Source organism: Triticum dicoccoides, chromosome 5B (assembly GCF_002162155.2).
Source record: "Triticum dicoccoides isolate Atlit2015 ecotype Zavitan chromosome 5B, WEW_v2.0, whole genome shotgun sequence".
NCBI lineage: Eukaryota > Viridiplantae > Streptophyta > Magnoliopsida > Poales > Poaceae > Triticum > Triticum dicoccoides.
Window position 1 is genome coordinate 462,951,980 of NC_041389.1, and position 14,318 is coordinate 462,966,297.

The following is a 14,318-nucleotide window of genomic DNA, read 5'->3' on the forward strand; positions in this document are numbered from 1 at the left end:
GGGGCGCACCGTTTTGTTTCCTGCACGCGTTCTCATTTTTTTTTGAATTTTGCTTGGTTTTCCTAGGTTTTCTTATTTTTTTTCCCTTTTGTGAAGTACACCGGGAGTGGCTCACCTATAGGAGCCTGGCAACAGGCCTGCCTAAGGGCCCAGGAGGCCTACTACACACCTGGCGATAAGAACCAGACTGAGAAGGATAGACAACCCAAGACCTTCTTGGCCCCCCAAGTCTGCGCTGGCGGCAACCTAGATCGTATCTCTCACATTGTAAAACCCTAGCCTCCACCCCATATATAAGGGGAGGCCCAAACAATATCAGACATTGGCCACAGAAACACCCCTGCGCCGCCCTCCTCTGGCAACACAGTGGGAAACTCATGCACACCGCCACGACCCCTCCCTTCCCCTCCACGTCTCACCGCTATCGAAGATGCCGCCGATGAAGCCCGGGCGGGACCCAATGACGGCGGCGTTAGTGCGGTTCCCCTGGGCAACCTCTACCCCATTCACGCGGCCTCGATGGTGTGTGGCGGCGGCTCAGTGGTGCACTCCCAATCTGCATGCTCGGCGGCGGGGTGTGTCGGTGTCAAAACCGGCGGATCTCGGGTAGGGGGTCCCGAACTGTGCATCTAAGGCTAATGGTAACAGGAGGCGGGGGACACGATGTTTACCCAGGTTCGGGCCCTCTCTATGGAGGTAATACCCTACTTCCTGCTTGATTGATCTTGATGATATGAGTATTACAAGAATTGATCTACCATGAGATCGTAGAGGCTAAACCCTAGGAGCTAGCCTATGATTATGATTGTTGTTGTCCTACGGACTAAACCCTCCGGTTTATATAGACACCGGAGGGGCTAGGGTTACACAGAGTCAGTTACAAAGAAGGGAATCTACATATCCGAATTGTCAAGCTTGCCTTCCACGCAAAGGAGAGTCCCACCCGGACACGGGACGAAGTCCTCTATCTTGTATCTTCATAATCCAACAGTCCGGCATAAGCATATAGTCCGGCCGTCCGAGAACCCCTTAATCCAGGACTCCCTCAGTAGCCCCTGAACCAGGCTTCAATGACGATGAGTCCGGCGTGCAGATTGTCTTCGGCATTGCAAGGCGGGTTCTTTCTCCGAATACTCCAAAGTAGACCTTGAACACAAGAATCGTGTCCGGCTCTGCAAAACAAATTCCACATACCACCATAGAGAGTATAATATTCCACGAGTCTAATCTGTTGACAACTTTCCCATAGCGTGACATCGCGCCGCGACCCGGTCATTATTCGAACCGTTTTCTCAACCTGCCACTACACATCTTGCGAGGCGGTTTTATTGGCACGTCTTGTCGAAGCAGAGATCGTGTCCCCTTATCAAGGAATTCTCATTAATACGGGTGTGGGTAACCCAACCGTGCCATAGCACGGTGCTTGGGGAATAAGCGAGTTTCTAGGGAAAGTGGGGAGGCGCATGATTTCTGCTGCCTTTATAAAGAGATAAGGATTCCCCCTTTTCACCCACGCCTTCTTCTTCCTCTGCTCATCCATTCTCGAGCTCCAACTCCCAAGCTTTCGCCTTCTCCGCAAAAACATTCCGAACATGTCCGGAGCGAGAGGCAAGTGGATGGCCTCCTCCGTCAAGGAGGACATCAAGAAGCTTAGGTAGGCCGGATACTTGTCCAAGGACATCGCGCATCGGCTTCCGGCCGAATGGCAGATCATCCCTACCCCGAAACCCCAGGAAAGGGTAGTGTTCCTTTCCCACTTTGTCCGCGGGCTGGGATTCCCCCTCCACCCATTCGTCCGCGGACTAATGTTCTACTACGGGCTGGACTTCCATGATTTGGCCCCCAACTCCATCCTCAACATCTCGGCGTTTATCATCGTGTGCGAGGCCTTTCTCCGCATCACGCCCCACTTCGGCCTATGGCTGAAGACCTTCAACGTGAAGCCAAAGGTGGTGAGCGGCCAACAAGCGGAGTGCGGAGGCGCCATGGTGGGCAAGATGCCCAATGTCACTTGGCCCGAAGGCTCCTTTGTGGAGACTGTGAAGGGGTGGCAATCGGGGTGGTTCTACATCACCGAGCCGCGCGACGCCAACTGGGCGGCGACCCCTAAATTCCGATCCGGCGTCCCCATGCAGCTCACCTCCTGGCAAGAGAAGGGCGCAGCCTGGGGCTCAGCGGAAGAACTGACCGGACTTCAGACATGCGTCCAAAAAATGATAAGCAAGAAAATCAAGCTCGTCAACGTGGTCCAGGTTATGCTCTTTCGCCGGATTCTTCCGTGCAAGAGACGGACTTGCAATCTGTGGGAGTTCGACCCGGCCGTACACCAGATGCTGCGAGAGCTCTTCGGCACGAAACACGAAGATGTCTGGAAGGTGCTATTCAAGGCCAACGAGGTACCACCACCCACAACCGAAGATCACGGGCTCAGCGCAAAACGCCAAGCCAATTCGGTAAGTTTTCATATTTGCAAGATATGCCTTTTACTAGCACATCCGAGGGAGAAACCTAAGCCTCCATGCCAATATTTCAGGCATGGGTAACGATAGAGGAGCAGATTAACTGTCTGGCTCCGTTACCCGAAGATCCAGAATCACCTCTTCTAACGAAGATGCTGTTTCCGGCGCCCTATGAGGTGCCGGAGAAGAATGCCAAGAAGACGGCCGCCGGACCAGAGATGGTCTCCGACGCAAGATTGCACCGGACATGACGTCCGAAGACACCGAGATGCACTCCTCCACCGAAGAAGAGGAGGAGGAGGAAATCCGCCCCCGCCCCTACTGGGGGGAGAAAGAAGAGGTAGGCCGCCACGCATGGGGAGGCCGAGGTTGTTGGAAATATGCCCTAGAGGCAATAATAAATTAGTTATTATTATATTTCCTTGTTCATGATAATCGTTTATTATCCATGCTATAATTGTATTGATAGGAAACTAAGATACATGTCTGGGTACATAGACAACACCATGTCTCTAGTAAGCCTCTAGTTGACTAGCTCGTTGATCAATAGATGGTTACGGTTTTCTGACCATGGACATTGGATGTCGTTGATAACAGGATCACATCATTAGCAGAATGATGTGATGGACAAGAACCAATCCTAAGCCTAGCACAAAGATCGTGTAGTTCGTATGCTAAAGCTTTTCTAATGTCAAGTATCTTTTCCTTAGACCATGAGATTGTGCAACTCCCGGATACCGTAGGAATGCTTTGGGTGTACCAAACGTCACAACGTAACTGGGTGGCTATAAAGGTGCACTACAGGTATCTCCGAAAGTGTCTGTTGAGTTGGCATGAATCGAGACTGGGATTTGTCACTCCGTGTAAACGGAGAGGTATCTCTGGGCCCACTCGGTAGGACATCATCATAATGTGCACAATGTGACCAAGGGGTTGATCATGGGATGATGTGTTACGGAACGAGTAAAGAGACTTGCCGGTAACGAGATTGAACAAGGTATCGGTATACCGATGATCGAATCTCGGGCAAGTACAATACCGTTAGACAAAGGGAATTGTATACGGGATCGATTGAGTCCTTGACATCGTGCTTCATCCGATGAGATCATCGTGGAACATGTGGGAGCCAACATGGGTATCCAGATCCCGCTGTTGGTTATTGACCGGAGTATGTCTCGGTCATGTCTGCATGATTCCCGAACCCGTAGGGTCTACACACTTAAGGTTCGGTGACACTAGAGTTGTTATGGGAATTAGTGTGCAGTTACCGAATGTTGTTTGGAGTCCCGGATGAGATCCCGGACGTCACGAGGAGTTCCGGAATGGTCCGGAGGTAAAGATTTATATATGGAAGTCCTATTTTGGCCACCGGAAAATGTTCGGGATTTTTTGGTATTGTACCGGGAAGGTTCTAGAAGGTTCCGGAGTGGGGCCCACCTACATGGGGGGACCCACATGAACGTGGGTAGTGGGGGCATGGCCCCACACCCCTGGCCAAGGCGCACCAAGATCCCCCCTTAGAAGGAATAAGATCATATCCCGAAGGGATAAGATCAAGATCCCTAAAAAGGGGGGATAACAATCGGTGGGGAAGGAAATGATGGGATTTCTTTCCTCCCACCTTTGCCAACGCCCCAATGGACTTGTAGGGCAAGAAACCAGCCCCCTCCACCCCTATATATAGTGGGGAGGCGCATGGGAGCTTCACCCTTGCCCCTGGCGCAGCCCTCCCCCTCTCCCAAGTACTCCTCCTCTCCTGGTGCGCTTGGCGAAGCCCTGCAGGATTGCCACGCTCCTCCATCACCACCACGCCGTTGTGCTGCTATTGGACGGAGTCTTCCCCAACCTATTCCTCTCTCCTTGTTGGATCAAGGCATGGGAGACGTCACCGGGCTGTACGTGTGTTGAACGCGGAGGTGCCGTCCGTTCGGCACTGGGATCTCCGGTGATTTGGATCACGACGAGTACGACTCCTTCAACCCCGTTCTCTTGAATGCTTCCGCTTAGTGATCTACAAGGGTATGTAGATGCACTCTCCTTCCCCTCATTGCTAGTTTCTCCATAGATATATCTTGGTGACTCGTAGGAAAATTTTGAATTTTTGCTACGTTCCCCAACAGAGGTGTCCAAGAAGGGAAAAACCTTCCTTCCGGACCATTCCACCGCAGCCACTTACAGCGGTGAGGAGTGGGAACCCAGGGTCAAGCCCCTGGCCAAGTCGTAAGTATCTGGACACAATAGTACTTCCGGTATGTTTGCTTTATCGCTTATTAATGTGCCAGGCATGCACCTGCAGTCCGGCCAAATCCAACATCGAAATATCCTCCTCTTCGGAGGGATCGCTGGACCCGTTGGCGATGAACAATGAGTCTCTTCCAACAACCTCCTCCCCCAAGGTCGCGGACAACACCGAGGTGTTGTCTCGAAGGATACCAGGCCAAGGGGAGATAGTTCCGGAGACGCCTTCAGGCGAAACCCCGGTCGCCGGACACATGGGGGGAAAGACCCCCACGAACTCCGATAATGGGGGCCGCAGCCAGTTTGCCCCCCAGCCGAATACGGCTCTGGAAACCCAAGTGGTTCCGGATTCAGGCAGGCAGCCTCTCTCTAAGGAGGGCGAGCCGCCTGTACCGATGACCTCTGTCCATCCAGAGGCACCGGATAGCTTGATGGAAACGCTTCGCGGTGCTTCCATTGATGAGGAACACCGTACTATTATGAGTGCGGTGATTGAGAAGGTCTGGTCCGCCAAAAGCGGATTGACCGCAGCCCGCGCTAGCCTTCTAATATGATTTGAGGTAAGTAATAAAATTGTGAGAGAGTATCACAGTGTAGATAGTAGCCCCTGATGCTCTGTTCGGTGTTCGGAAAGAAAAGCCGAACAGAGGATCAAATAATATTCATAGGAGTCTAACATAAGATGTCTATGTAAATAAGCAGGCGTCGCTGCTGGCCATTGCCGCTCGTACTGCGGAGGTCTCTGGACTAAGGCAGGACCTGGAGCGGATCGAGGGAGAGCTCATCCTCGCGAAGAGGCAGCTGGAGGAAAATCAAGGTACGTAATACCCTGCATGTATATTTATGAAGGATAAATGGTTTCTGATGATAAAAGCGTCATGAACTTTTATAGGGGCCATGACCGAAGTGGCGGCCCTTAAGAAGGCGCTGGCCGAGGCCGAAGACAAAGCGGCCAAGGAGCGCGTCGCGTGCGAGAAGCAAGAGGCCCGGGTCAACGAGGTCCAGCAAGAGCTCCAGGATTTCGTCCAGAAGTACGAGTCCTTGGAGCGTGACTCTAAGACTCAAGAGTCCGAGCTTGCCAAGGCCCTCCAGAGTGCACAAGACGCCAGAGCTGAAGCCCAGAGGGCCCTCCAGGAGATCCAGACGGCCAAGAAGATTGCGGCGGGTAAGGCATTTGTTATGCAAAGCAAGCATGTGAAGGAGACATTCTTTTTACTTACCCGAATTTGGAGTTCTCCAGGAGCGTTTGTGGATCTGCAGCGCAGCATATCAGATGCCGCGGAGTTCTACCAAGCCGAAGAAGGGAGCTCAACGGAGAAGTTGTTCTGGTCTCAATATCTTGGGACAGAACATCCGATGACCTTGAGCGACCAGCTGAAGCAACTGGTCGAGCTGCACAAGGCAGCCGAACTGGCCATGAAGGACCTCATAGTACGGCTATGGTCCGCCGAGCCTATGCCCAGCAGCTACTTCGGACTCATGAAGCGGCTTGTGAGTGCTGCCCACGACTTGAAGTCATAAAGCGGTCGGTTTGCATTGAATGTGCGTGGATGGCCTTTGCCCGTGCAAAGATGCATTGGGCGAAGATGGACGCCCCAACGCTGATGACCGAGGGGCCACCGAAGGCAAGGAGCACCGCTGACCCGAAAAATATTATGACAGTGTCCTGAAGAGATCCCGCCTTGTGGCGGAGCAATGTACAAAGGATGTAACCTTTGAATGAATACATTCATTTTATCCTGTAATATGAAACAAGTTCATTTGCGCAATATAATGCTTGTTGATTTAAAATTTTCCCTCCTGTGCAGCCGTTTATAAAATCTGAGTGTTGGCCAATCGTCGGCTTCTGCCCCCATGTAACTAGTACAGGGGTGTTCGGGATAAATCTAAACACTCTTTATCCAAGTTTTTGGTCCTTTAAGGAGGTGTCTAGCGCAACGAACAAGGCAATCGGACTATACAGCTTTATCACCCTCACTTAGCCATAGAAGTTCTATAATTTTAAATTTTGGCGTAGCCCCTGGTATTCGGAAGGCCGAACTTGGGGCTCTATACACGCCTAAATCGGACAAAGACTGATTCCTCGCATAAAGCGAAAAAAATCTTTAAGGATTTGAGACCTCTCGAATAGCGACCAGCTCTCGCCACATCATGACAGTCAGTTTTCGGCTTTCTCTACTGAGGTGCTCGTCCGGAAGAACCAGGACACAATAGCAGTAGTTCTCCCTTTACTACCCTAGTCGATATAGCGGAACGTAGGGTAGCAAGCACAGGAGCCGGGCAACCCAACTATTGATCCAAGACATGATTCAGTGCTGATGCATATAATGCTATAAGTTCGGGGTGCCGCACTGTTAAAAGTGTTCGGACTTTCTTGCCGTGTTATGGGGTACACTGAAGCCCCTGGCGAACTAAATGTGCCAGAATGCACGGGTGCGATTTGTAATAAATAAACAGACAAGGAAAAAATGAAGTAATTAACAAGCTGACGCTGCAAATTATTTTCCATTGTTATTTGAGTAATACGTCAAGGCATATGAATACAAGTAGTGCGATAGGAAAATAGGGCTATTTGACATGCCCTGACCAAGAGCGAGCTGCTTGTGGGTATATAAAACAGGTATAGCGATTGTTAGCAGAGACCACCTGAGGATTCCCTTGTACGTCAAAGCTCCTTGCTTCCTTGGTGTATCCGTCCCGTGATGGGTCCAATGATCAGGTTATTAGAAGAGCCTCAAGAAGAGAAAGACCTGAAAGAAAGAAAAAGGCAAAGGTATGCGGATCCAGGGGCGGTTGAGCCGCATTGTGGACCACGGGCTAGCTGTGCCTCCGTCTATGCCCATGGTATTTTAAGTGCGTAATTATGTACGTGCGGCACAAATTTTGCCGCTTGATTGGGACTAGGACGGAGGCCAAATTTCTAGGTGAGCTCCGGATGGGCCGGACGGTCCTGTTGTATAGTAGTTTGGACTCTCTTGACATTGTCCATTGGCTTTGTCGCCGAATTGAGGGTCTGCCTAAGAAGGTGCTACGTCTTGAACTAGCGTTGGTTTTCCTTGAAGAGGAAAGGGTGATGCAGCAATAGTAGCGTAAGTATTTCTCTCAGTTTTTGAGAACCAAGGTATCAATCCAGTAGGAGGCTCTTCAAAAGTCCCACGCACCTACACAAACAAATAAAGAACTCGCAACCAACGCAATAAAGGGGTTGTCAATCCCTTCACGGCCATTTGTGAAAGTGAGATCTGATAGAGATAGCATGATAAGATAAATATATTTTTGGTATTTTATAATATAGATGCAAAAAGTAAAGATGCAAATAAAAGTAGATTGAAAGCTTATATGATAAAAGATAGACCCGGGGGCCATAGGTTTCACTAGTGGCTTCTCTCAAGATAGCATAAGTATTACGGTGGGTGAACAAATTACTGTCGAGCAATTGATAGAAAAGCGAATAATTATGAGATTATCTAGGCATGATCATGTATATAGGCATCACGTCCGCAACAAGTAGACTGACTCCTGCCTGCATCTACTACTATTACTCCACACATCGACCGCTATCCAGCATGCATCTAGAGTATTAAGTTCATAAGAATAGAGTAACACATTAAGAAAGATGACATGATGTAGAGGGATAAACTCAAGCAATATGATATAAACCCCATCTTTTTATCCTCGATGGCAACAATACAATACGTGCCTTGCAACCCTTTCTGTCAGTGGGTAAGGACACCGCAAGATTGAACCCAAAGCTAAGCACTTCTCCCATGGCAAGAAAGATCCATCTAGTAGGCCAAACCAAACTGATAATTCGAAGAGACTTGCAAAGATAACTCAATCATACATAAAAGAATTCAGAGAAGATTCAAATATTTCTCATAGATAAACTTGATCATAAACCCACAATTCATCGGATCTCGACAAACACACCGCAAAAAGAGTTTACATCGAATAGATCTCCACAAGAGAGGGGGAGAACATTGTATTGAGATCCAAAAAGAGAGAAGAAGCCATCTAGCTAATAACTATGGACCAGAAGGTCTGTGGTAAACTACTCATAACTCATCGGAGGGCTATGGTGTTGATGTAGAAGCCCTCCATGATCGATTCCCCCTCCGGCGGAGCGCCGACGAAGGCTCCAAGATGGGATCTCGCGGATACAGAAGGTTACGGCGATGGAAATTGTGTTTCGTTGGCCCCCTAGATGTTTTCGGGGTACGTAGGTATATATAGGAGGAAGAAGTACGTCGGTGGCCGCTCATGGGGCCCAAGAGACAGGAGGCGCGCCCAGGAGGGGTGGGCGCGCCCTCTTGTCTCCTGGCCACCTCGATTGCTTCTTGACTTGCACTCCAAGTCCTTTAGATCACGTTCGTTCCAAAAACCATACTCCCGAATGTTTCATTCCGTTTGGACTCTATTTGATATTCCTTTTCATCGAAATACTGAAAGAGGCAAAAAAACAGCAATACGGGCCGGGCCTCCGGTTAGTAGGTTAGTCCCAAAAATGATATAAATGTGTAAAATAAAGCCCATAAACATCCAAAATAGGTAATATAATAGCATGGAACAATAAAAAATTATAGATACGTTGGAGACGTATCAAGCATCCCCAAGCTTAATTCCTGCTCGTCCTCGAGTAGGTAAATGATAAAAACAGAATTTTTGAGGTGGAATGCTACCTAGCATAATTCTCAATGTAATTTTCTTTATTGTGGCATGAATGTTCAGATCCAAATGATTCAAAATAAAAGTTCATATTGATAAAAGAAACAGTAACACTTCAAGCATACTAATCAAAGCAATCATGTCTTCTCAAAATAACATGGCTAAAGAAAGTTCATCCCTACAAAATCATATAGTTAGGCTATGCTTCATTTTTGTCACACAAAGATGTTCCCAAATTCTACACCCCCGATGACAAGCCAAGCAATTGTTTCGTACTTAAATAATCTCAAACTTTTTCAACCTTCATGCAATACATGAGCGTGAGCCATGGATACAGCACTATGGGTGGAATAGAATATGATGATGGGGATTGTGTGGAGAAGACAAAAAGGAGAAAGTCTCACATTGACGAGAATAATCAACGGGCTATGGAGATGCCCATCAATTGATGTCAACATGAGGAGTAGAGATTGCCATGCAACGGATGCACTAGTGATATAAATGAATGCTCAACAAAAGAAAACTAGTGGGTGTGCATCCAACTTGCTTACTCACGAAGACCTAGGAAATTTGAGGAAGCCCATCGTAGGAATATACAAGCCAAGTTCTATGATGAAAAAATTCCCACTAGTATATGAAAGTCACAACATATGAGACTCTCTATATGAAAAACATGGTGCTAGTTTGAAGCACACGATATGAGACTCACTACATGAAGAACATGGTGCTACTTTGAAGCACAAGTGTGGAAAAAGAGATAGTAACATTGCCCCTTTTATTTTTTTTCTTTTATTTTCTTTTTTTCTTTTGGCCTTCCCTTTTTTCTTTTTTTCTTTTTGGGCAATGCTCTAATAATGATGATCATCACACTTTCATTGATTACAACATATGAATTACAACTCGAAACTAGAACAAGATATGACTCTATATGAATGCCTCCGGCGGTGTACCGGGATGGTGCAATGAATCAAGAGTGACATGTATGAAAAATTATGCATGGTGGCTTTGCCACAAATACGATGTCAACTACATGATCATGCAATGGCAATATGACAAAAGTAAAGTATATCATGATGATGATGAACGGAACGGTGGAAAGTTGCATGGCAATATATCTCGGAATGGCTATGGAAATGCCATAATAGGTAGGTATGGTGGCTGTTTTTAGGAAGATATAAGGAGGTTTATGTGTGATAGAGCGTATCGTATCACAGGGTTTGGATGAACCGGCGAAGTTTGCACCAACTCTCAAGGTGAGAAAGGGTAATGCACGGTACCGAAGAGGCTAGCAATGGTGGAAAGGAAAAAGTGTGTGTAATCCATGGACTCAACATTAGTCAAAAGAACTCATATACTTATTACAACAATTTAGAAGTCATCAAAAAGGAAGCACTATGCGCATGCTCCTAGAGGGATATATTGGTAGGAAAAGACCATCGCTCGTCCCCGACCGCCACTCATAAGTATGCACAAGCCAGGTACACTTCATGTTTCAAATTTGTTACACAACTTTAACCATACGTGCATGCTACGGGACTTGCTAACTTCAACACAAGCATTCTTTAAATTCATAATCACCCAATTAGCATGACTTTAATATCACTACCTCCGTATCAATTATCAAGTATCAAATTGATCATAGCATCCAATTCACTTCCCATGATAGTTTTATTATACCCAACTTGGATGCCTACCATTCTAGGCCAATTTATAACCATAGCAAATACCATGCTGTTCTAAAAGACTCTCAAAATAATATAAGTGAAGCATGATAGACTAGCAATTTCTACAAAATTAAGCCACCGCCGTGCTCTAAAAGGTATAAGTGAAGCACTAGAGCAAAAACTATCAAGCTCAAAAGATATAAGTGAAGCACATAGCATATTCTAATAAATTCAATCAAGTGGGCTTATCCCAAAAGGTGTGTACAGCAAGGATGATTGAGAAAAACTAAAAAGCAAATACTAATATAATACACGATGCTCCAAGCAAAACACATATCATGTGGCGAATAAAAATATAGCTCCAAGTAAAGTTACCAGTGAACGAAGACGAAAGAGGGGATGCCTTCCCGGGGCATCCCCAAGCTTAGGATTTTGGCTATTCTTGAATATATTGGGGTGCCTTGGGCATCCCCAAGCTTAGGCTTTTGCCACTCCATATTCCATAGTCCATCAAAGCTTTACCCAAAACTTGAAAACTTCACAACACAAAACTCAACAGGAAATCTTATAAGCTCCGTTAGTGAAAGAAAACAAAACCACCACATAAGGTACTGTAATGAACTCATTCTTTATTTCTTTTGGTGTTAAACATACTGTATTCCAAGTTCTCTATGGTTCATACCACTTAATACTAGCCATAGATGCATCAAAATAAGCAAACAACACACGAGAAACAGAATCTGTCAATAAACAGAACAGTCTGTAGCAATCTGTAACTAACACAAACTTCTGGAACTCTAAAACTCCTACCCAAATTGGAAGTTCTGGAAAATTTGTCTATTGATCAGCATCAAAAAGAATCAATGCAAAATCACGTTTCTGTGATTTATTGAATTTTTTCTCGTGAGCGCAAAGTTTCTGTTTTTCAGCAGAATCAAATCAACTATCATCATAGGTTATCCTATATGTTATACTTGGCACAAACACTAATTAAAACATAAAAACACATCTAAACAGAAGGTAGATGAAAAATTTATTACTAAACAAAAACAAAAAAAACACAAAGAAAATTGGGTTGCCTCCCAACTAGCGCTATCGTTTAACGCCCCTAGCTAGGCATAAAAGCGAAGATAAATCTAAGTAGTGCCATCTTTGGCACTTTATTCATAGGTAGCTCGCATGATAGATTCATAAGGTAATTTGGCTTTGGTTCTTGGAAAGTGCTCCATGCCTTTCTTTAACGGAAATTGGAATTTAATATTCCCTTCCTTCATATCAATAATCGCACCAATCGTTCTAAGGAAAGGTCTACCAAGAATAATAGGGCAAGAAAGATTGCAATCTATATCAAGAACGATAAAATCTACGGGCACCAAATTTCTATTTGCAACAATGAGGACCTCATTGGTCCTTCCCATTGGCTTTTTAATGGTGGAATCCGCAAGGTGCAAATTTAAAGAGCAATCATCAAGATCATGGAAACCTAGAATATCACATAAAGTTTTCGGAATCGTGGAAACACTAGCACCCAAATCACACAAAGCAAAACACTCATGATATTTAATTTTAATCTTTATAGTAGGTTCCCACTCATCATCAAGTTTTCTAGGTATAGAAACTTCCAAATTGAGTTTTTCATCAAAAGATTGCATCAAGGCATCAACGATACGTTTGGTAAAAGCTTTATTTTGGCTATAAGCATGAGGAGAATTAACAACGGATTGCAACAAGGAAATATAACTTTCTAAAGAACAATTATCATAATCAAATTCCTTGAAATCCAAGATAGTGGGTTCAATACTATTTAAAGTCATGACCTCTCCAATCCCACTTTTACCAAATTTAGCATCAAGATCTAAAAACTCTGAATTCTTGGGACGCCTTCTAACTAAAGTTGACTCATCTCCAGTCCCATTATTATCAAAATTCATATTGCAAAACAAAGATCTAATAGGAGACACATCAATAACTTTAAGATCTTCATCTTTATTTTCATCTAACTTTTCTGGTTTGGCAGCCATCTTATTGACTAAGGTGGCTTGCTTATCAGAAATTTGGGCTATAGCCTTCTCTAGCGGGGTAATTTGAGAGTTCACACCATAAAATTCTTTGTTCATATCATCAAGCTCCTTATTCATAAACCCCAAAAAACCTTTTTTGTTCTTTAAGCTCTTTTCTAAAGAAATTATTATGTTCAAATTGCAAAGTCATAAAGCTTCTAATATTTGATTCAATCTCTTCACACCTTCTAAGAAGGAGGTCGGTACTCTTAGGCAAAGCCATAAGGACAAATAGGCACACAAGCAAACAGAAAAAGGCAAGCAAAAAGAGAGAGAGAGAGATTGGGAAAGAGAGGGCAAATAAAACAGCTAGGGTGAAGTGGGGGAGAGGAAAACGAGAGGCAAATGGCAAATAATGTAAATGCAAGGGAGATGAGTTTGTGATGGGTACTTGGTATGTCTTGACTTGAGCGAAGACCTCCCCGGCAATGGCGTTAGGAATCCTTCTTGCTATGTATTGAGCTTGCGTTGGTTTTCCTTGAAGAGGAAAGGGTGATGCAGCAATAGTAGCATAAGTATTTCCCTCAGTTTTTGAGAACCAAGGTATCAATCCAGTAGGAGGCTCCTCAAAAGTCCCACACACCTACACAAACAAACAAAGAACTCGCAACGAACGCAATAAAGGGGTTGTCAATCCCTTCACGGCCACTTGCAAAAGTGAGATCTGATAGAGATAGTATGATAAGATAAATTTATTTTTGGTATTTTATAATATAGATGAAAAAAGTAAAGATGCAAATAAAAGTAGATTGAAAGCTTATATGATAAAAGATAGACCCGGGGGCCATAGGTTTCACTAGTGACTTCTCTCAAGATAGCATAAGTATTACGGTGGGTGAACAAATTACTGTCGAGCAATTTATAGAAAAGCGAATAATTATGAGATTATCTAGGCATGATCATGTATATAGGCATCACGTCCGCAACAAGTAGACCGACTCCTGCCTGCATCTACTAGTATTACTCCACACATCGACCGCTATCCAGCATGCATCTAGAGTATTAAGTTCATAAGAACAGAGTAACACATTAAGAAAGATGACATGATGTAGAGGGATAAACTCAAGCAATATGATATAAACCCCATCTTTTTATCCTCGATGGCAACAATACAATACGTGCCTTGCAACCCTTTCTGTCACTGGGTAAGGACACCGCAAGATTGAACCCAAAGCTAAGCACTTCTCCCATGGCAAGAAAGATCCATCTAGTAGGCCAAACCAAACTGATAA